General features: G+C 38.0%; 1 protein-coding gene across 2 annotated transcripts in view; it reads left to right on the forward strand.

The window, feature by feature from the left end:
• The first annotated feature begins 419 nt into the window (after nt 1-419).
• Nucleotides 420-23,054, forward strand: part of CDK17 (cyclin dependent kinase 17) — a 91,775-nt gene continuing 69,140 nt past the window's right edge. For both annotated transcript variants that reach the window (XM_027654861.1, XM_027654868.1), the window contains exon 1: nt 420-863. The gene's annotated coding sequence lies outside the window, so the exon portion shown is untranslated. The remainder of the gene's footprint in view (nt 864-23,054) is intronic.

A 23,054-nucleotide genomic window follows, 5' to 3' on the forward strand; every position in this document is an offset into this window, starting at 1 on the left:
ATGAAACCAGCAAACGCCCCTTTCCCAGCCTGCCCTCCCCGAAACCGCTCGGGGAGACCCCTCGGTCGGCCACCAGCGGGCAGGGCCTCGGGGCGGCTTCCCGGGAGCCTCTGCCGAGGAGACCCACTTCCTCCCGCAAGAGGCGGCGGCTGCGCAGGGCCGCTGAGGAGCAGGGAACGGCAGCAGCGCCCCGCTCGGCTCGGCTCGGCTCGGCCCGGCCGGGCTCCCCCGCAGCGGGGAAGGCGGCCCAGTGAAGCGCTGCGACAGCCCCCGCTCCCCGCCCGAGGCATTCCCCGCGGTGCGGGCCCTGCGCTCCGCCCTGACCCCCGCGCTCGCCGCGCCGCCACCGGCTCAGCCGGGGCCGCCGCCAGGTGTCGCCGGCGCCCGGGCGTCCCCGGCCCCTCCTGCGCCCGGAGCCGGCGCGGCTGGCTCAGTGCGAGCGGGCGGAGGCGTCAGCCCGCAGCGGGGACGCGCAGCCCAGCCCGGCTCGCCTCGGCTCGCCCCTTCCTCGCACACCCCCGCGGCCCGGCTCGGCTGACGCTCTCGGTACCGTCAGCGGCCGGCCGGGAGGCTCCCGACCGCGGCCTGCGGCCGCTCTCCGGCAACGGCGGCGGGGAGCCGCGGAGAGCCGCGGCGAGGCGAAGGCTGCTGCGGCGGCGGGGGGAGCAGCCATGTTGGAGCGGGGAATAAAGTGACTTTCCTCGGGGAGGGAGCGCGGCCGGCGGCGGAGAAGGCTCTCAGGGCAGCCAGGGGACGGAGGGGCTCGGCTCCTGGCGGCCAGATACCGCTTCTGGGCGGAGGAGAAGGGGAAGGAGAAGGGGGAGAGGAACCGCCCCCGGACCCGCGGAGCTCCGGCGCTGCTGGTGAGTGGTGGCTGCTCATTGTCTCCCGGCCCCGGGGTGCGGGTCCGGCTCGCGGGGGCTGTCGGCTCTCGGCCTGCGGTGCGTGGGACGTGGCGGGGGTGCGGTGACAGCGCGGCCCCGCAGGAGCGGGGGCAGCGGTGGGGGAGCGCCCCGCGGGAGGGCCGGGGGCCGCCCGGGAGCCCTCGGGGACGGGCAGGGCCGCTCGGCGCCCCCGGCCGGGGTCGGGCCGGGCTCGGGCCGGGCTGTGGGGGATTTCCGCTGCCCGGGGGCCGCTGGGAGCGGCTCCGGGGGGCAGCTGCGGGAGGCTGAGCCCTCTGCGAGGGGAGCCCAGGGAAGCCGGGCCGGAGGGGTGAGCCGGGGCTGCGAGCCCGTGAGCACCGCCGGAATTTTTTGGTGATTCTGCGTTCGTCACCGTCCTTTCCCACCGCCTCCACTGCTTCAAGCGAGGCAGCGTTCTCCTGACAGCTCTTCTCCTCGCAGCCTCCGCACGTATGACACATTCGCTCCTATTGCAGGTTTCCCCCCACACGCACACCCAAAATATATAGGTTTCAGTGCGTGGTATAGGAGTTTTTGTGCCCTGAGCTTTGAGTTCGAAGATGACAGGATACGTGAACACTGGCTGACCCTGAACTTCTGTGAACTCCTCCCTCCCCTTCCTTTCTCAGATATGTAATGGCTTGAGACCAGTGAGAGCAAAATGGTTCTCTCTAAAGGACGGGGGAAAATCTGGTGGAATTACGTTTATTTTATATTTCATGGAAATTTTTTACGCCCACCAGTGCCAGTATACCATGTTCACAGGAATGGATTGGCTGTTGCATTAGAAGAATGCTGACCTTGATCCCCTTTGTCATTTCTGCAACAATTTTGGGAGCTGGCTGGAGTTGTGTTAAACTCATTGCTGTATTTGGCACTTTACTAATAGTGGTTAACAATATTATGGGTGTTAGGAGCAAAAGCTGGACTATGAGTTACATCATAGTCCAACTCAGTAATTTAAAAAGCAAAAGTAATTTTGGTGATTAACTTATATTCTTTTTATAATTTAACAGAAGATCAGTAGCAACTTTCTTGTAGCTATCACGGCATAGATATAAGGAGAAGCCTGGTTGGACATTCTTCCATTTCTTCTCTTCCCCCTCCCTTCTTTTTTAATTGTATTAATTGAACTGGAAACTAGATCACCGAAGGTTAAATACTGGGAAGATGCAGGGCAGAAGAAAATATTTATGAAAGGAGACTTAGTACCGCATTCAGCTTTGTTTTCTTATTAGAACTGGGTTAAAATGAAATAGGTGATTGGGTATTTTATGTGCTTAAGATGTTAAAGAAATTGCCATATTGCTTTGTTGTAAGAATTCTGTGTTCTCGTACACAGCTCTTGTTATTTATATCTGCACTTCAATAAGTGACATGAGGAAAGCTTGTTTTGAATAATTAACACAGAAGTAACAGATACGAAAATGTCAAATTGCATGTTTGAAATGCATAGTGAAAAATTTCCTTAAAAATTGCTTGTGCTTGAAAAACAAACTGAATTTACTTCTCCAACACAGATAAACCATTATGATATTAACTTGGCATTAAAAGTGACACATAAATTGGAAAGATGAAAGCATCTTTTTTTTTGGTGGCATTATTTAAATACTGCTTTAACAATAATGACTCTGACTTAGAAAAATCTGTAGGAAGCAGTGAAGTTCATACCTTTATTTTGCATATTGTGTGGTGTAACCCTGTGTTTGCCTGGGATAGAGCTCTACACAAATCAGGAGGTGGGTTCTGCCTACATCCATACCAAAGAGTTTGCAAATTAGAGCCCGTGTTGTCTGAAGCAAATTATAGTTTAAAAGTGGCGAGTCGTTTATTTTAAGCTTGGCTAAGGATGTGCATTAATTGATCTTTTTAATATGTAAAATGCAACTAAGGTGTAGTGAAATACTTGATCTATAATTACAAATATAATTCAGATTGAGAAACAGATCAGGGCTGTGTATTTCCCCTGAATGGCTCTGGCTTCAGTTTCTGCCTAGCACTGCAGTGTGAAAATATGATACAGCTTATGACAGGGATGTTAACATGTTCTGTATGCCTGTGTTACTGTTATGATCTGGAGCTCTTACAGTAAAATGGCAGAAATTTTTGAATGGCCTACTAACATAGAAAATCTTCAAATTTCTTAAATGACTACTTGCTGCTAGGGAAAAAACCAGAATGCTTCACTCCTCTTAATAAGTTTTGGTTCAGAGCAGTACATTTGAGTATTTACACCTAATAAGTGCAGTCGGGAAAGGCTTCTTTATAATCCAATTCAGTGAACAGTCTACATTAAAATCTTTCCATGAATTTAGTCTTTACCCTCTTTTCATGTTAATGGAAGCTGTTGATATTTCACATACTAATCAGCTTTTATTTGTTGTCCAAGGAAGCTAATCAGCTGTATTCTAAAAATGTGTATATAGTAGTTGTGTCCTTATTGAATGCATTATCTGGTAGGATATGAAAATGGACAAGATCAGGTCTAAAAATCTAGCTCAATAATAATGAAGCTTTTCTAGTGTAAATTCACTAAACATTGCTTAAAGTTCTTAAGTTACAGATATCTTAAATTGTTAGCTGCATGTGTGTTAATGCTTACTTTTTTATTTTTGCAGCAAGCTCTGAATAGCTGTTGAGGCAGCTGGACAGAACTGTAATCAGTGGCACTTCAGAATTTGATATAATACACTACTGCACAACTTTAGCATGTAAAAATGCTTTTAAAATGCCAAATGTTTACTTGACAGTTAGGCTTCACATCTAAGAACAAACTAAACCAGTCTATTGCTAGTGATCACTGTCCTTTTTTTGCAGTGCATGTAATTATAGCAATGGCTTTCCTTCTGAGTATAAGAGCTAAATTTTTTTTGGTTTGGTTCCTGTTCACATATTGATATAGAGACTTGGATATTAGAAGTAAAAGTATTTTATATTTAAATATGTTGATCACTAGACAAAAATTTTACTTTTAAAAAACCAAGTCTGGGCCTAGGAGGCTTTTTAACTTTTTGAATATTTTATATCCTCTGTGTATATCTTCTGGGTCCTAGTAACAGGAAAGAAAAGGGCTTCCTCCAGAAATACCTGCTAATGAAGTGGGATGTTTTCTTTTTCCTGTGGATTTTGTGAAGAGTTGTGATGCCCTTTTAACAGCTTCTGTCTGAAGAGTGAAAGTTAATGCTTGTTTGGACAAATCATTTTTTTATAATTCTGTATTGAATACAAATCCATATATACACACTTTTAACTAACTTGATGGATTGGCAATCCTTCCAGAGTTGTTGGTTTCCTGGATTCCTTTTAGCAGTGATGTCAACTCCAGAGTTTAGTAGAACTGGCTAATTAGAACATCTACAAACAGTGGTTTAAACCTCGAGTGATTAACCACTGATGTCACAGGGAATGAACAAAACTGGAACTTGGGCTAATTTGCTGACTTGGAGCACAAGAACATTTGGAAGAGAGAAAAAAAAAGAATTCTTTAGTTCTGTGATCCAGTTATATGGAAAACAATAACCTTAATGGATACATAGATCAGGTAACGTGCATTGGACTGGCTTTTGATACATCAGTCCTGGCTTTTGCCACATCCTTGAAGATCATTAAACCCTATATTGGGGTATATTATAGAATACTATAGACTCATTGATACTGGACATCACTGTAATTCTGTTTTACTGGCATATTTGGGCTTTTGTAGTCTAGTGCCTGCTTTTAAAGGATTAGAAATGTCATTCACTAGGAAACATCAGTTTATCTGGTATGGTATGCATAAGCGTGAATGCTGGAGAAAAAAGAAATGTGACAGCAGCATCCTCAGTGCAGCAGCAGAAGAAATAACTGTCAAGTCACGTTTAATTTTTCATGTGGTAGGACAGAATTAGGCTTAATGATTTTAAGAAGACTGAAAAGTATCCACTTTATAACATTTTTAACTAAACACTCAAGGGCTTCTCTGAATTTCAGGACAATTTTCTGGTTGCTTATTTCAGTAATACCTTGAAAATGCAGTAAGCTGAAGGACAGTTTTATCCTAGGTTTTGATTCTGACCTTTTTTCCCTATTTTTTTTTAATTTATCTTCTCTGGAGCAACTTGTTTTGCATATATTATGTTGATCAGGGCTATGTTATTATACTAGAAAAAAGAAATGATATATCTTCTAGTTGCACTCCTAGCTGCAGTTCTTACCTGTCTTTGATTTTAGGTTGAACTTGTCAGGTATCTTGCATAAGTGAGTGTTACTTTCTGCCCTCTAATCATATTTCATTTAATTATAATCTGTATCTCGTAATTGCACTCCTTTCTCTGACTGCTGTTTTTTCCAAAGGTTTGGCAGAGTTGCATGATGGTCTCTTATTTTTAACATGTGTATTTTGTCAGCTTCACTAAGGACACTTGCATGCTTTCAGTTTGTGTTTAAGTTGTCAGAATCATGACATTCTTTTCTTTGCTTGGTGGATTAGAGCATTTTGCAGGCACATAGCTGTACTGCTACAGTAATATCACAGTCAACTGCCATAACCTGCATAGTCTTTCAGAAATTTCTCTTCCCGAGTATTTCTGACTTCCTATTCTTAACCTATACAGAAGTATCTTTGTCTGTTTACATGTTGTTCAGGTACGTGCAATATGTCTTTATACAGCAGTCATTAAAGTTAACATTTAATGAGGTTTACAGTAATGCGTATTAATTAGTGTTCACTGAAATAAATATCTTTTTGAAATATGGATTACTGAGAATTAGTAGTCATCAGCATCGTTATTAGTCATCAGCAAACCCATTGTCCTGTAACTGAGAGAAAACCGTTTGGGTTAAAAAGTTCCAGTCTCCTATAGGTCAGTTTACAAAAAATGTAAAGAAGCCAGTTTACAAAAGTATGAAGAAGTTGAAGTTGAGATCAGTTAATATGATTGATAAGAGAGGCCAAAGGCTGTGATGAGAAAACCTGTTCTATGGCCAGCTATTGCAATAAGGCAAGGTGTATTTTAGGAGGAAATTGAATTCTAACAAAGCCATTAGCCTTTTAGAAGTGTAAAGAAAATGTTAGTGTTTGATGTTCTTAGAATAGTGCTGTATAGGTTGATGTTCATTAAATCGTACTGTATTCATAAGTAAACCAGCTGATAGTCATATGTGGTTCTCTGAGACTTCCTTAGAGAACCTGAAGGTTTTTAAACAGCTGCCACTGAAGTTGTGTGGTAAAAATTGTAAAAGTTGATAGGGCATTTTCTGGAATGGTAATGCTGGTTATATTTCTCAGTATGTCTCAGAACACTGAGAGATTGTGTCATTTTTGCACAATGTAAGGTTTCTTTCAGTGGTTTTAAAAGTTAGTAATATGCACAGTAATGGATATTGACAGAGCAGGAGTTTAAGTAAAGAAAACAGCTGTTGCTCAACATACATTTATAGAGGACCGATCTTGTTAAATTAACTTCTGGTTCTCTCGATAAGATTAAAAAATTTGTTTGGTATGTTGTTGATATTTCAGACAGGCTTCTCTGAAACTTTTTACTCGTCTGTTACATGGCACTCTGATTGTAAGGAACTAGAATGATAGATCGAGTGTCTACATATGAAATGGTTTACAATCTGGTGGATAATATGAATCGAGTGATTAACTATAAATAGTTGCTGTTACGTAACTGGGTGTGATGAGGGCTCCTCATCGTCGGAGTAGGTTCACCAAGGAGTGCGGGGAAACCTGCTCCGTGCCGGCTGCTGGGCATTGCCGCTAATGAAGTGAAAGCCAGTGACAATTGCTGGTCGTTTTTGTAGCTGGCAAAAAACTGCGAAAACAATAGATACTGCCGAAGGGGTAATTAGCACAGGGTAGATGCTTGGTAAAATGGCAGTTTCCAGGTTGTTTACTTGATGTGGTATTTTATATCAGGCTTTAAAAGACTGAATACCATGTGCTAACTTTTTAAAATAAATTAGTTATATTTTGTGATGGAATCACATATAAGCAGTTATTAATATTACCTTTTAGTTTGGGAATTTATTTTGTAAAGGTTTGGAATAGTTTTTCATGTATAATAGAGAACAGATATTAAGTGTTGATCTGCATTCAGTGTGTGGGTTTTAGAGAAAGCTTTTATTTTGAAAATATAGTAATAGAAGTAATGATATGCAAGAGGAGGAAAAACAGTTGTGAAATAATAGATTGCATGTTATATTTCCATCCGTTTTCTGTATGTCTTGGAGCAAAGTTGAATTTCTGAATGTAGAATTTGTAAATGCTCTGTGTAGGCCAAAAAAGATGTGGCCATATTTATGTTTAACTGGAGAAAATTAAAAAAGCCTTTTTTCAGTCTGTCCTTAGTTTATTACGAGCACAGCTTCCGCTGTTGTTTCTTTCCTTGTCAGGATCTGGTTGTCATAAACAGCAGTAGAATATTTACATATGGAAGGGGCTTGTTTCCTTCTTAACCACCATTCAATCTTAAAGCCACGTCATAAATATGTTACTAAATTGTTTAAGCATCTCCTTGTAGAGCATGAAGCTATTTCATAATTCACTTTATTTATGTTTGCTCTGAAAGCTAAATGTAAAACTAAAGTCTTCTTATATGACTATGGGAGACTAAGCTTGAGCTGGTGCTGCCTGTGAATGACTTCGTTGCTCCACAAACAGTTCAGCCTCTAATAACTTTGGCACTATTGCTCAAAGCTGTGGTGGTTTTCCCCTTCACTGGCTACTCTCATCCCCACACTCCTGCCTTGGACCAGCAGGTGTCTTGTGACTGTCAGGGAACGAAGGAGGTTACAACAGATATTTGGGTTCAACTTTACTTTTGTGTTTACATGTAAATAATAGTCACTTTCTGCAGAATCAATGGAAAAACAGCAGTTTGTAATTATTTATTTTTTTTAAATATCCTGAGCAGATGGGAGGGGAAACTTCCTGTGTACAGATAGGAAAGGAGGTGCTCAGCTGCTAAATATATCAATCATATATTCTCTACTAAACTCTTTTAAAAATGATGTGTAAAACAGCAGCTTAGAAGCTTACTTTGGTATTCAGTAAGAAGGGAAATAATTACTGATAAATCTTACAAGATATATTCTTAATTTTTAGTATGAGTACATCTTTGAAGTGAAAGTTATAAAAGGCAATAGGAGTTTTGTTGTGGAAAATGTCAGTGCTGGAGGAAAGAAATTTAAGGAAACTAAAAGTTATATTTATTCTTACAAATAATATTTAAAAACTTAACTACATAAGCTGAAATTGAGCTACAGAAGGAGTTTGAAAAATTTTGGAACATGCAACAATGAAAAATCAATAACTATAATATTCATATTTTAGAGGAGCCCAGAAGTGGAGTTGTGCAGGGTCCTTGTTTTTCTTTTAAAAAAAATTGATCACCTCTGGAGAGACCAAATGAGATCTTTGGCTTCATCGAAGCTGCAGTTTGGATGTAAAACACTGAAATTTACACTGAGTGTTCTTAAAGAGTGAGAAAAATGTCCTGTACAAATACTCAGGTAAAGCAATTTCAGAGGCAATTCCAAAAATTTAAGACTCTCCCTAATGTTTCATTACCTTTGTCAATGTGATTCAGTAGGTTATGGCAAAGAAGCAAAATATTTTGAAGCTTATGCTGTTTACCTTCAGGATTAAACAAGATAAACAGCTTACAGTGTTCCCATATGCAGAAGTCACAGTATTTTTAAACCTGCTGCTTGTAATTCTGGGTTGTTTATCAGGGAATACAGTTAACCTAAATGTTTTTTGGAGGCTTGTTTCTGATACATCTCAGTATAATTCTCAAAAACAAAGTGTTTGATCCATGAGCCAAAAAACCAGCTTGAAAATGTATTTAGGCAGAAGGCAGCTTTTCGTTATTAAGCATACTCTTTTTTATTTTATTTTTTTTTTTTGTTCTGGACAGCACAGGAGAAACAGTATAATTGGTTTGCTCAGTAGTTAAATGCTTTTCTTCTTGAATTATGCAATTTTAGTAATTTAGGAGCAAAGTAGATTATGAGTTCTGAAGGTATGAATTTGATGTACTTTGGTAGTAAGCTTATTTACTGCATTTTAAAATGTTTTTGGTCTTAGTTTATGTATGAAGTGTTGAGTGCTGTTAACTAAGAGTTCTGAACCTGCATCCTTTAAAATGGGCTTGTTCTCTTTTTTCTGTTGGTTTTGGTTTCCTGGTATTTGCGAATATTTCTTATAGTGGAAGAGGCAGACATTAGTTGAAGGATTTAAGTCATTAGTTGTTTGTCATTGTTAAAAGTTATTTTGGGGATTGAAGGGATAGCCAGTGATCATTTTCACCTGTAGCTGTGTCTTAACAAAATACCTATATTCTTCTTAATGATCTGTTTCTAGGAGTGGGTAGCTAAAACCTGGGTTTTTTTCTTAAATGCATATCTCTATAATCAGTAGAGAGAAACAGGTTCAGAGGGTAATCCAAAGATCTTAATATAGAGCTGTCTCTCTTTCCACATTTACCTTTGAGGGAGCCCATCACAACCATTGTTTTTATATTGCAGCATTACAGTTTGAGCTGAATTAGGTGCTTACTTCAGAATAATTTTTCTTGCATGGGTAAGTGGAAGAGGTTTCCACAACTATCTGCAAAGTACTGGAGGGAGGAGAGAGGGCAGGCATTACACAGTCCATGGTGAAGAAGGGAGAGGGTGGCTGGGGGATGGAGTCAAGCATTTTTTTACTAGTGGTGGGAAAGTGTAAATTGACTCTAGAACTGGTATGAAACTTTCTAAGTGCTTCAGGTCCCTAAAGATGAATAGTGTCCCACCCCCCTGCAATTTACGTATTTGGGTCTTTTAATATGTATGCAATAAAAGCTGCAGACTTTCTTTATTCTTCATTTCTGCTGGCAAATGCTTAACATGAATTAAAATTCTAGTCATGTGAGTATTTGTGATAGTCCATTTTAATGTCGAAATAGGTTCCTGAATGATTTGTGTTCATTTTATGTTTTGTGGCAATTTCAGAATCTAGGGTTGCAAAATAATAACTCTCTGGTGTGGGGTTTTTTGTAACATGAGAACCTGGTTCTTAGAATATATGTGCTCTGTGATAAAGTAAGCTTAGTGAAGATTTGGGCATATCCTACTCCTGCAGTTGATGTTCGTTATTGACTTTTTAACAATATAACACTGTATTAAGCTAATGGTAAATTTACATCCTTTACATGATCGGATTGACATATCTGCTCTTGGTAACTGAAATTGTGTCTTAATTCAGAGTTTGTTTTTTTGATTTTGCTTGGAAGATAGGATGTGAAGTCATTATTTTACTTGAATATTGAGAATTATTTTCTTGAGTTGATTGACATTATTTGCCAAGTTCTATGCTAGTTCAGATAACCTGTTTAAGATGTTATTTTAGGATATAACTGCAAGAGGCTTTGTGTAGTGACATTGCCAGCTCTCATGAGAAGAAGTGCATCACTACCTAAAGAAGTATGTAGGAATGGATTCTGTCAATTTTTGGTTGCTTGACTTGAGGCTTCTTTAAGATACTGATCTTCAGGGTGTGAGTGCTGAGGATGTTTTGAAAGTCAGCCTTAACAGGATTGTCTGCAGAGGCCTGTTAACAGAGATAATACCCCAAAAGGGTCGGAAAACTTAATAAATTCTAGTAAATACTTCTAAGAAACAACTAAAGGAGAAGCAAAGATCTATCAAATACTAATAAACCACCTTTATACTAACAAAATAGGCTAGCTTTCCTTTTTCTATGACTAGATGTTATCTTGCTCTCAGTCTTTTATACCAATGTAGATGAATCTAACTGTGATTATTTAATCTACATTAATACTTTATGTCTCAGTCTAGGTAACTGCACAGGGCCTCTTCCAGTCGTATGTCAGATAGAACTACCACATACGTAACCAAAAGGTCTGAAGTACAGATTTGGAAAGCAGCCCTATTGACTGTCTTCTATAGGGAGTATTCTCTTTTAACTGCATTTGGTATACAGAGCTTCCAGTAGTAGACTGTTAAAAAAAAAAAAACAAACCACAAAGGTCTTTGTCACTGAAGGAGGAAAAAAGCCTCAAACGTCTGATAAAACACAGGAAGCAAAATTGTTGACAAAGAAAATTCCTTTTCTGTATAGTCACTTTTATGAGAAGAGCCACACCCCAAAGGTAATATATTTAACTGTTGGTGGATCCTAGTAACATAATAGATTTTTTTTTTTCTCTTGTATTCAGAGGTTTAAAAAGGATAAAGAAAATTATGTGGGTTTATATCCTTCCCAGGTTATTTGTGGTAGTTGCCACATTATTTGTTATGTTCTAATTATAATGTTTGCTTCTCTGTGATCGTAAGAGGCTTTGGAAAAATAACATGTACCACTTTGTGCAGAAGTGGGAGACATTTATGGTGGTCCTATTACCTTGTTTAACTCCTGTCAAAGCTCCTTCCACAGTGTGTAAAAGCCTAGCTTTTCTGCTAGGTGGTAATATTCCAGTTGGATTGAGTTATCATGGCTCTTTATCATGAAGTCTAGGAAGTTTTTTGATTAAGCAGTATGAAATACAGAGGAGCTGCACTCTGTTTTACAGCGTAGAGATGCATTTTTATGTTTAATAATATCCCTCTCCCCTCTTTGGATGAGTAGCTTTGCTGTATTTTTGAACTAAACCTTAGGGTTAGCTGTGGTTTTATTGGGTAGCAGAGGGGCCAAACCAAGGTGGGGAGAGGAGTGCATAACTGGGGCCAAATGAGAGCTTTACAGCTAGGGCATGGTATTGCTGTGCACTCATCCAGAAACAGGTATTACTGCAGCGTGTTCTTGTGACATACTGGGAACCTGGTAGGGTGGGGGCTTTGGGGTTTTCTTTTGGTTGGTTGTTTTTCATTTTTGGGGAGGGGTTGGAGGGGGCCTTCAGGTTTTGGTTTTTTGGTTGGTTGTTGGTTTTGGGATTTGTTTGTTTGTTTGTTTCTTATTTGATTGGTTTGGGGGGTTTTGTGGTGTTTTGTTGTTGTTGTGGGTTTTTTTCTTTTCTTCAGTGGTGGTTTTTAAGCCAGAGGAAGACCTAGGGGTTGTCTTAAAGCTTTGCCATCTGTGCTATCAATAGTATTTAGATATAAAAAGTCAGACATCTATGTTTATCTAGTGAAAAACAACATATGTAAATTTGCTCTTAGATCCTTGCAGGTTTTCTTTGAGAAATGCTGCATACAGTATTATTCATGATATATGCTGATTATGTGTTCTAAGGGTAATTAAATGTTTTGAACTCAAGTAGGCCATAGGAATGTATCCAGGTATTCTTTTTTCTTTTTTTTTTTTTAAATTCCAGTCATGAAATGCTGCTGTAGCTTGAATAATAGGATGTAAAAAAGCTAGAGGTGATTACTGAACTGGTGGTTTTGATTGATGTCAAACCCATGCTCTGCAGCATCTAAACTTTTATGACGCAAAGTTTGAATTTAGACTAAGAAATGTTTCATGTGTCCCAATGAATTGTCTTGTAGTGATACTTATTTAATCTTATCCATGATTCTGACACAATTTTCCATTGACCAGCCCTTTACCAGAACACTGTTCACATCTGCACCTCTATACCCATGAATGGAGTGCTGGGCTCACAGTTATGCTATGAAGTGCCTTGTACTACTCTTTTTTTAGTACCTTGAAGCTTTAACTGTATGCAAGTTAAATACTGAGAATTCTGTTATTAAGGTTTAAAGTTCTGAAAGGCAAAAAGCAGCTTTTCTCTTTAATTTCTGGTACAGTTTTGTTAGCCTTTTTTTGTCCAGTAACATTTTGGGAAGTGCTGTGTTTCCTTGAAAATGTTGATAGGGAACATCAGAAGAGGCAAGCTATATTTTTATATACTTTTATATACCTAAATCTTTGCAACTTACCTCTTTTTTTGTCCTTGTTTTTTCTTAGTAATTTGACTTCTACTAGAAATGACTAATATTTGAATTTGAATTTTAAATGTTTAATTTTAGAGTTCTTAAGACCGCTTAGAATATGTTTTTGTCTGCTGTGTTGATCAGATGTCAAATCTGAAATTTTTTATGTTACTTCAACCATCTTAGATCACTGAGAGGCAAAGTTAATCATAGAATCTTGTTCTCAGCCCAGGTTTTCCATACTGTATTCTGGTTTTTTTCCTACATACATTGTGCAGAAATTTATTTACTCAGATAATTCCATGAGATTAGCTGTAAGAATTTGTATTATAATAAAGATGGAAACTTGTAGCTTCTGATCTGGGAAAGTTATGTTTGAAAAAAATAGAAGATTGTAGAATTAGTTAGTTCTTTGTCATTTTGAGACACTACTTAGAGACTGCCATCTATTCTATTGAAGGGATTTTTTATGTTGAATTTTTAAAGTGGTGTGCTATATAACTCTGAAATTCAAACAACTAGAAAGAGAAAACATGATCTATCTTAAATGTTAAATAAATTAATAGAAAAGAGAAAGGCACCTGATGGATAGAAGAACATTCTGACCTTGTAGAAAACAGAAGGTATTTAGGATTATAATAAGCATTAGTAGGCCTTTGCATATTTTGCTTAAGGGATCTCAAAGTAACTTTAACAAATGTGACCTATTTTTAGAGTTTGGTCTATTGAAAATCCTACTTATGATGTATTTGAAACTGTTTTTACTTGAAAAATGCAATGAAAGTTTCAGATATTCCTATAGTGAAGCATTCACAAAGGAGGAGATTGAAATTGCAATTTTATGCCTGGGTGAAATTTGTATATAGGAAATGAGATGTAAAAAAAGGCAACCACAGTTACTTTTGTTGCACACTTCATGATTAGTTAATGCACACTGGGCGTGATATAAATGCATGTCTGGCATATCAGAATATGATTTATGCTGTGTAGATCATAAATACTTTATTCAGTATTTTCACTGCTCATTACACAGAATTGTCTAGCAGCACTTGAGAGAGTAAATGAATTCTCCTAAGACACTTCTAAATGCTGTCATCAGCAATATCTACGTGTTTACATTCTCAACTGCATGGACCACTTTTTGAAATAATCCACTGTGTGAATAAAGACTATTCAAGTCTTTGTCATGCTAAAGTAGAAGTTTAATACAAGCACTAAATAAATTAAAAGTACTGTTCTTTTTTGATAGTGAAACTGTCTCAAATTTAGACATCCAGGCTCAAAACAGCAGTTATTAATCATTTAGTTGGGTTAAAGAGGTAGTTGCTTTTAAAAAGCTCTTTGTAATTATTTAAAGCTAATTGTTTATTTTAAAGGAATAGGAACTTTCCTTGTATAAAGTGGTGTACAGTGCTGAAATTAACTTCATTTATACCATGTGATGTACTGTTTATCAAAATGATGCACTGTAATTTAGAATCATTTAACGAAAATAGTGTCTTCTAGGTGTTTTTATTTATACAATCAGATCAACATAAAATAATATGGATTAAAAACAAAAGGCATAAAGATGTTTTTGTTTGTTTTTTTACAAGACTTTATGCCTCTCTAGGTGTACAGATATCTGGGAGTGGCATTCCTGTCCTGGGGGGTGTAAGGCTGAATGAGTCAGGGCATGGCAGGAAACGGGCTCTTCGTGGCCTGGCTGTGCCACGAACAGTGACCTGGCCACCATTGCTTCCCTTTTGGTGGCTCTAGTGGGTGCATTCTGCAATGATAAAATTAGCTTTAAAGCTCAGAAAAACACCTTAAGTTGTTGCATTAATCCTTTCTACTAGGGATATTTGGTAAATTCCTGAGTTCTTGTTCCTGTCTGTATTCTCACTAACTTGGTCATTTGGTCTTCCTGGCTGGCAGACATACACTCAGTTAAAATGTAATGTTGGTACCACGATAAAGGTTTCTGTCTTTAACAAAGAGACTGGGTTGAGCATAGTGTGAGCTACAGGGAAATGAACATTGGCAGTATATTCATCTGTTTGCATCATAGGATAGGTTCGAGAGTAGGAAAGTTTTGAAATGAATGTGTATTTACTGTTACCTCCAAAAGTCTTTGCTGACTAGATTATATACCAGTATGGACAGTATCCTGTTGTGGTAAAGTATTTTCTTAGTTAGCTCTACCTGTCCATACAAAAGCTAGTAAATCTCTGTGTTACTCTGACTTAGGGGTTTAGTTCATCAAAGCTGTAATGTGAGGCACAAACAAAAACTTAGCTGTGATACTATAAAAAGGTTTCTTGAACTGAGGATTTATGCCTGGCACTATTCCCTGCTATTCTACAGATCCAGCAGAAAAAGTGACTGTAAGCCTGCTTTGATGGCACTGGTAAAGGTCTTTATGTATAAAGTCTGGGCAGGAGTGTGTGTATTTGTTTTTTAGTACAGGGCTGTTCTGAGGCTGAACCGAGTTGAGTAAATGTTTTTTCCCCTGCTGTACTCTGCACGAGGCTGAAAACAAAGTTTTGAAAAGGTTAACTGGAGATGGCCATGAGTCATTGCTTTAGTCTTGTCTCCACACTATTTTCCTTTAATGTGGTGGTCATAAGACTCGAGTAGAAAGATGGCCTTTTCCATTGTCTGATGCTCCAGGACAACTTTCCTGCCCCGCAGACTTTAACAGAAGGATTCCCACCACAGGGTGGTAAATATACATTGGTTTTCTCTCTGGATGGTAGCTTAATTTAATGGCATTTAGAGGAGTTCATGGTTACCCATCTCTTTCTCTTAGGTCAGTTATTTGCTCTGTATGCTTGTTGACCTAAGCATTAGTGTGCCGAACTGCTGATAATCAGACATGTACATTCCAAAAAATTGCACATTTGCAATTTGTCCTCCAAGATGCTCTGTACAGTAAGTGCAGTATACTACATAATGGAGGGAGATGGTTAAGTCTTCTAGTTGACTTGGTGATTAAATTAGGTAATTCTCACAGAGGATACTTTTGACACTGGTTATAAATTAAGTGGTCACATGAAACCTGCTCATTACAAGACTAATTAATAAGAAACATTCTATACTTACACCTCATAACCTCATCTTGTTTTACTAAATGTCACCTAGTATAATACATAATTAAAATATTTTGAACAATTTCTGGGGCATCATAATAAATTGTAAAACAAATTCTGTCAATCCTGTAAGTCATAACGAAACAAGCTGCTTTTTGAGCTTATTGTGCTGTCTTAGTGAGAATTTTTGCTGGTGGTTTACAAAACATGAATTGGGGCAGAAATTAAGTTCCAGAAGTCTGTTGAGCTGTAGATAGAGTAATTCTCTTTTGATAGTAGTAGAAAGACTCTGATCCTTATTCTTGCTTTTATGTCATTGTGAAGACTCAGTGTTTGAGTACAAGGGGTTCAGCATGGTATTTACAATGGGATGTGTTTTTATTATACTGAGAATGGAAAGTTTAGTGTTGCTTGTCTTGCTAGTGTGAAAGGCAGTATGTGTTTTGATTCTTTGCCTCCCCCCCCCTTTTTTTTTTTAATGTTCAGTTGGTTCTGTGTTACTGTGAAGAAAATATAATAATGCGTATTTTAAAGAGTTGATACTAGATACAGAGTGTATTTCAAGTGTTTACAAATCGTCAGATTTGGCTTAAAAAATTAACTTGGTCTATGCATGTACCAACTGCATTGGAATGCCACTTGTATGTAGTTAGATTCCAATTTGGGTTTTTTTATCTCAAAAGTTGTCTTTCTTCTACCAAATAAGGGTTTAGTTTGACGTACTGTATTTTGATATTTTATATCATCTTGCTGGGATACGCATGAGCCTTTAAAATGTTAATTTACTTTATATTGGAATTTCTAAACAACTGGAAGTATTTTCTGCTTGACTTTTGTGCTGCTTTCTAACTCTGTCATGTTTCTATGGTAAGCAAGAGCTAATCTAGTCTGGAAGGAAGCAGGATACCTTGTTTACGTAACTCTGTTGTAACAGATTTCCACAATATGCAGAGAGTATGTGTAGCAAGAATAGGCTTAAGAAGAGTTGGTCCCAACCTTTCTTTGCGTTGTAAATCATATTTGAATGTTTAACGTGCAAATTTAATGATGAACATACATTTGAAAAACAAATCAACGGTAATTTTATTAACCCTGTAGATAGGAGATTCTTTAGTGGAATGATAGAGAATTTTATTTTGAAGTCTTGTTAGAGTGATCAAGAAGTGCAGAACATGGATGTGGAAAAAAGGGCAGCTCTAACAGACTAGTCAGTCTCATTCCTAGGGCACCCTGACTCTGTGTGCGTGTGTGTTACTGACATTTAACATGTGTGCTCTGCGATTTTCTTTCCTCTGATATCTGATTTGGGATACGTAGTAAATTTCATGATAATTTTAAATTTTTTCAAATTCAAAATTTAGAGCTTTTTCAAACAGGCTGTCAGGTAGTTACTTCAGCTCAGAAGTTAACTGTGCAAATATGGTAATTTGTTTCCTGTTGAAGGGAGAAACTGCACTTCAGGCATCAGTTTATCAGGTGGAGTATAAATGTGTCAGCATGAGTCCTGTTCTCTACATGAGTCTAAGATCTTGTATCTGTGTAGGCCTGCAAGCTCCATGTAGTTATGTTTGCATGTTCAGTATTTTTTTTCCTAGTCTCTAATACTTAATGGAGTTCTTCAGGCCTACTGCAGGTACAGATTCTTCAGAATATAGTTGATCTGTTCCTACTGAATTTATGCAGCATATGGGAAACATATTATCTTTGTTAAGGACCTGATTAGAGTTCATGGAAGCATGTAATGGCGAATTAGATGCTGGGAAAAGAGTTACCTCTGTGCTTGGCTTGTTTCAGATTTGCCTCGGTAATGTTTGACTGTCTTTGCTTTTTTGCTGTCAAAATGTCATTATTTGGATCTTTCCCAATGTTTTTATTCAAGTGATAGGGAACAGAAGGGAAGGAACTAATTGGTATGAGTCTGGAAAACATGCTCTGAATACCCGTGCAGCATTTGTGCTTTCTTATCCAGATTTCCAACATGTGAGATATGTGATGGCAGAAGCATCACTGACAATATAGTTACAGCTTGTGGGGAGTCCAAAATGTATTTTTATCCTTACTGCCACTAAAGCAAAGTGTGTGTATTTCTCTCTTTGTGGAGGTTCTCTTAAATTCTTGCTGTATAATGAGAAGCTTGTCTTGCTAGTTCATTAGTAATGGCTACATCCTACCATCTCTTTTGCCAGCAGGGGTAGGAATTCTTCCTACACCCAGGAAATAGGCCAGATTAATCACTGATCCTGTAAGACAGCAATTTGTTCTTTAGATTTTAGATAAGTGGTATCTTTAGGGGGCTAAGCAACACTGATGTTGCTGTGCAAAGGATATTTCCGCGTAGGTCATCTGCTTGTATTTGGACTGGCTTGCATGTATTGACGTTACACGTGTGATTAGGGCATAGTGGAAGGCTACCTGCAATTCAGAAGCACCTGGTACCTTGGTTGCTTCACTGCAAGAGACCAAGGCATTTCTAAAACTCACTAAAATCCTAAACTGTCAAGCTTATAATTCTGTTTGTGCTTCAGCATATTGCGAGGGCAGTATATGTGGCAACCCTCTAAACAAAAGCATGAGAGGAAATAGCTTGTAGTGGGTTGCATATAATTTTCATTATTTTCTGTCTGTACTGCAGTCACAGCAGCAGTGATACCTGAGCTGGCTATAAAGTAATTGGCTTGCATATTGCTACTGACAGAAGTCTTTCACTGGAAATGGTTGCAAAAAATGTTATAAAACTTTCTATGAAGTCTTCCAGTCACCTCCCTCCATGACTTGAAGGTTTTTATTCCCTGCAGGCTAAAAACCTTTCACTTTTCTGTGTTCCATTTAGCTTCAACTTTCAGGGACTAGAGTCAGTGTTTTTTCAAAGTTAATCTGTTTCTGGGTCTGTGCCAGCAAGTGATCAGTGAATGTTTATTTCCCCCTCACCCTAAGAATTTGCTATACAATTTGAAAATACAGTCTATTATGACATGTCATGCTAAGTTGAGATGTTTGCTGAGGCTGTGCAAAGCAAGAGCTTGTTTGGAAAATGTATTTTGTTGGATTGTCATCACCTGCTATCATATTACAAGTTTTCAAATCTAAAATTAAACTATTCCAGAGTTGGTACTGAAATACGCAATATCAAAATGTTATATGAGAAATAATATTTGACAATCCTTTTGATATTCTTTTCTGTCCACTGTTATCATGCTAGTAGACATTTTTCTTGTGGGGATAGACAGCTTAAAACATCCTTATGTGTTCAGAGAAGTGTATGAGTGTTAAGTGGTCATGAGCTTAAATGGTCATGATCTCCATTTGAATCATCAGTATGAGTTATGTTATAAAACTGGTTGTGTGGCATTGCTGACACTTCATTCTACTGAACAAGAAAATGACTTGCAACTTCTTGCCTCTAGACCAAGCCTTCTTTTTTTTTTTTTTTTTTTGCACATCCGGGATGTCAGGTGGTTGGGTTTCAGGCAGTCAATTTTGCCTTTTTTCTTCTTTATTTGTTTAATAGCTTGATTATTTTGCCTTTCTCTAGACACCAGTATCCACAAGCATAATGACTGTTAGCTCTAGTTGACTTTCATATTGTCAATCTAACGGCAAGATTGAGATAGAAGTTCATATAGAAAAGACAAATAATACTTAGCAAAAATGGAGAGAGGGGAAAAAAAATTAATCGTTTTTTTTTCTCTTTTTTTTTTTGTTTTGTTAAGTGTCAAGACTATGAAGTGTATTTGTTTAAATTCAGATGACTTCTAATATTTTTAAGGTTAAGGTATAACATTTCTGCTGATTTTTCCAGTCTATAGGATGGATAATTATTGGTTCTTGGGGATCAGTACTTGGGCTGAATGTTTTGATGGTTGATAAAGAAATGGATTCAATATTTCAAATTTGCTAACAAGGTGGAAGTTACAGATTTTAGCCAGAAAAACTAAATAAAATGTGATCTTTATTTTTTTCAAAGAACTTGGTTGCATATATCTGTACTGTGATCCCTGTTCATTTTTTCACCTTTTCTTCACAATAATTTATTTGACTCAAGTTTGGGAACTTAAGAAAAATGATAAGATTTCTTACGTATTTCTTACGTATCCTGAAAAGGGTAGGATTTCCTACATAATTCACTCAGCATCTCTCAACACTAAAAATAGATCTGTGAAATTCTTTCAATTTTTTGGCAATTTCTCATTGTAAATGTGTAATTTGGGGTATTTTTATTTATGATAAATACTGTAGCTGATGTTTAAACAAACTTTAGGCTACCTTGGAAGTGGAAATTTTTAAAATGAAAGCTAGAAGAGGGGAAAAATCACTACTAAAAATATTTGTCAATATTTTGGCCTTAGAGTAGCTCATTTCTGATACTTTCAATAGAAGCCTCTGTCAGATCATTATTTTGTTCTTTAGATTTCAGATCTTTGTAGCTTTGTTTATTTGACTGTATCTATTTCTTTACATCTAGAAAGGTTACCTTCAGCAGTATGGGAGAACTTAATCCGTCGCCTATCTAGTGCAATCAGAAATAAGCTTTGACACACAAGGAAGAGTAGGCTAAAGAGCAGAAATGCATATTAAAGTACTCTTACATAAGGAGAGTATTTTTAAATGGTGCTGGCTTAGTGCTGTGGATTTTGTAAAGGCACTCATATGGTCTTGTAAACACATGCAGTTAAAAAGCAAGACTGTCTTAAGCATGAGAATTTTGGTTCTGTTGAGGTCATGGAGGGCTGAAAGACTGCTAAATCCGTTGTCAGTGTTCTTTCTCATTTTATTTGAAAGGTTTGAGGGTTATTTACTGGGGGTTTTTTTTATTGTAGTTTTTACTTCAGAGCCAGGTTCAACTTGCATGCATTTTGCAAGAGCTTTCACAATTTCCTTTTTTAATGCTTCTATTAAACAAGTTAAAAAATGAGAGAAAAAGACAGGCACACACCTCCAAGGCATACTCAACATTCTGAAAATGCTTCTCGGAGTGGTGTCCATCATAATGGAATCTGAATCAGACCGGAAGCAACTGTAAAATGCATTTACTTTCTTCCATTGTTAGAACAGCAAGATGTGAACCTCAGCCACATCAAAAGCAGTGTAGCCAGTGGGTTAAGGGAGGGGACTCTACCCATCTGCTCTACTCTGGTGTGACCCCACCTGGAGTGCTGCATCCAGCCCTGGAGTCCCAAGCACAGGAAGGACACTGATCTTTGGAGTGAGTCCAGAGGAGGGTCATCAAGGTGATGAGGGGGATGGAGCACCTCTCCAGTGAGGAAAGGCTGAGAGAATTGGGATTGTTCAGCATGGAGAAGGCCACAAGGTGACCTAATTGTAGCCTTCCAGTACCTGAAGGGAGACAATAAGAAAGATAGAAAGAGACTTTTTCCAAGGGGTTGTAGTGATAGGATAAGGGGGAATGGATTCAAACTGAAAGACTTTAGGTTTAGATTAGATATTAGGAAGAAATTCTTTACTGTGAGGGTGGTGAGGCACTGGAACAGGCTACCCAGAGAAGTTGTGGGCTGCCTCATCCCTGGAAGTGTTCAAAGCCAGGTTGGATGGGGCTTTGAGCAACATGGTCTAGCGGGAGGTGTCCCTGCCCACTGCAGAAGGGTTGGAATGAGATGATCTTTAAGGTCCCTTCCAACCCAAACCATTCTGTGATTGACAGAATCTTACCATAGAACCATAGTGTGGCCTGTTCTATAATGCTAAATATGGCTTTGATATTTGTTTATGCTATTACATAAGATAAAATAATTGTAGCTTACATAATGAGGGAAAAAGATGGAAAAATTAATTAGAAAACAACATTAATATTTTATGCTTTGATATCAGGCTAGTAGTGGAATTTGTAGCAAGCTAAACTGTCCTGAAATCTGTGGGGGAAAGATGTTTGTGTTTCTGTAGTATTGTTTTACTGACCACTTTACACCGTTTCTTGTTTGATTTTGATGTGTAACTATTCTGAACAGGGTGGACATTTCAGTTCCTTGAAAACTTTCATCCTAGCATTGAATCCCAATTTGTCTGGTGTATGACTTAAATGATCCCTACGGAGAACTGAAGATTGCTACATACAGTTGTCTAGAGCACATCCCTCTTTGAAGATTAATATATAGATTCATTGTTTACATTATCTTCTTTCCAGAAATACTGTTTGTGATTGCATACTTTTCAACAGTAGCCATGCAAGTACAGTGAAAGAAGTTATGATTTTTTTGTATTAATATTTTTCTTGTTAAATTAATCCATTTGTGGCAAAATAGTGAGACTATTCACCTTTAGGGAAAAAAGCATCAAGTAGCTGTTTAAGTGTCTGTATTGCTATATATTTTTCCATCTATTCTCTTATATATAATCAAATACTGCAAATGTTTTGAGTAAGTGTACCTTCAGTAATAATGCATTTATTTCCAAGCAGTCTTGTTGCTGTTGACTGACGTTAAAATAATTTATAAAATGTGCAACATTGAGAAAATGAACAGATAAATCAACAGTGATGGCCACATAGCCTTTAGCTGTAGTGTATTACTTTTCTTAGTGAAAAAGAATCTTTTTTGCTCCCAAGAAATCAATTCCATCATTAATATTTAGGCTTAAGGAATTTGCTATTACATGACTGTTACTGTATTCGTCATATTTTATGGCTTCAAACAAGAATTTATTGTAGGTTAATAACTTTTTAGTTGTAATTGCTTCAAAACCAGATAAAAATATGCATTGTGATAATGCTGAATTATGTAAAATATCAAACGTTCCTGTCAAATTGGCTGAGTCATATATTTCTCTCAACTTTTTTTTTTGTTAAGTTATTTCAAATTTAAGGAACTGTTGTGCAGGGTACAAGATAATTAGAAATAATAACACACTTCAGTATTTTTACTTGAGTAGTTTCAGCTGCATGAAATTTAAATTGGCCATCTAAGCTAAGGGGCTGAACACAGATGGCAGAGTAATGGCTGGCTAGTGATCTACTTCAGAATCGAAAGGAGTACTTTAATTTTACAGGCAAGAAAGTCTAGTTTTGAAAACAGACTAGAACAATTCATTTTTTAGAGCAAACAGTTTGAGTAGAACACGATATTAAAACTGAATAACTTTCAAGTGTTTTGGCTTTCCTTTAAAATATATCTGATTCAACAAAACCAGTAAATTTATTTGCAGCACACATTGAAAATTTTATTTAGACAGTGTAAGAAAGAGGTTTGTGTACTGCTCTGTCTCTTACTCT

Source organism: Corapipo altera, unplaced genomic scaffold, assembly GCF_003945725.1.
Source record: "Corapipo altera isolate COAL_440 unplaced genomic scaffold, ASM394572v1 1, whole genome shotgun sequence".
Taxonomy (NCBI): Eukaryota; Metazoa; Chordata; class Aves; order Passeriformes; family Pipridae; genus Corapipo; species Corapipo altera.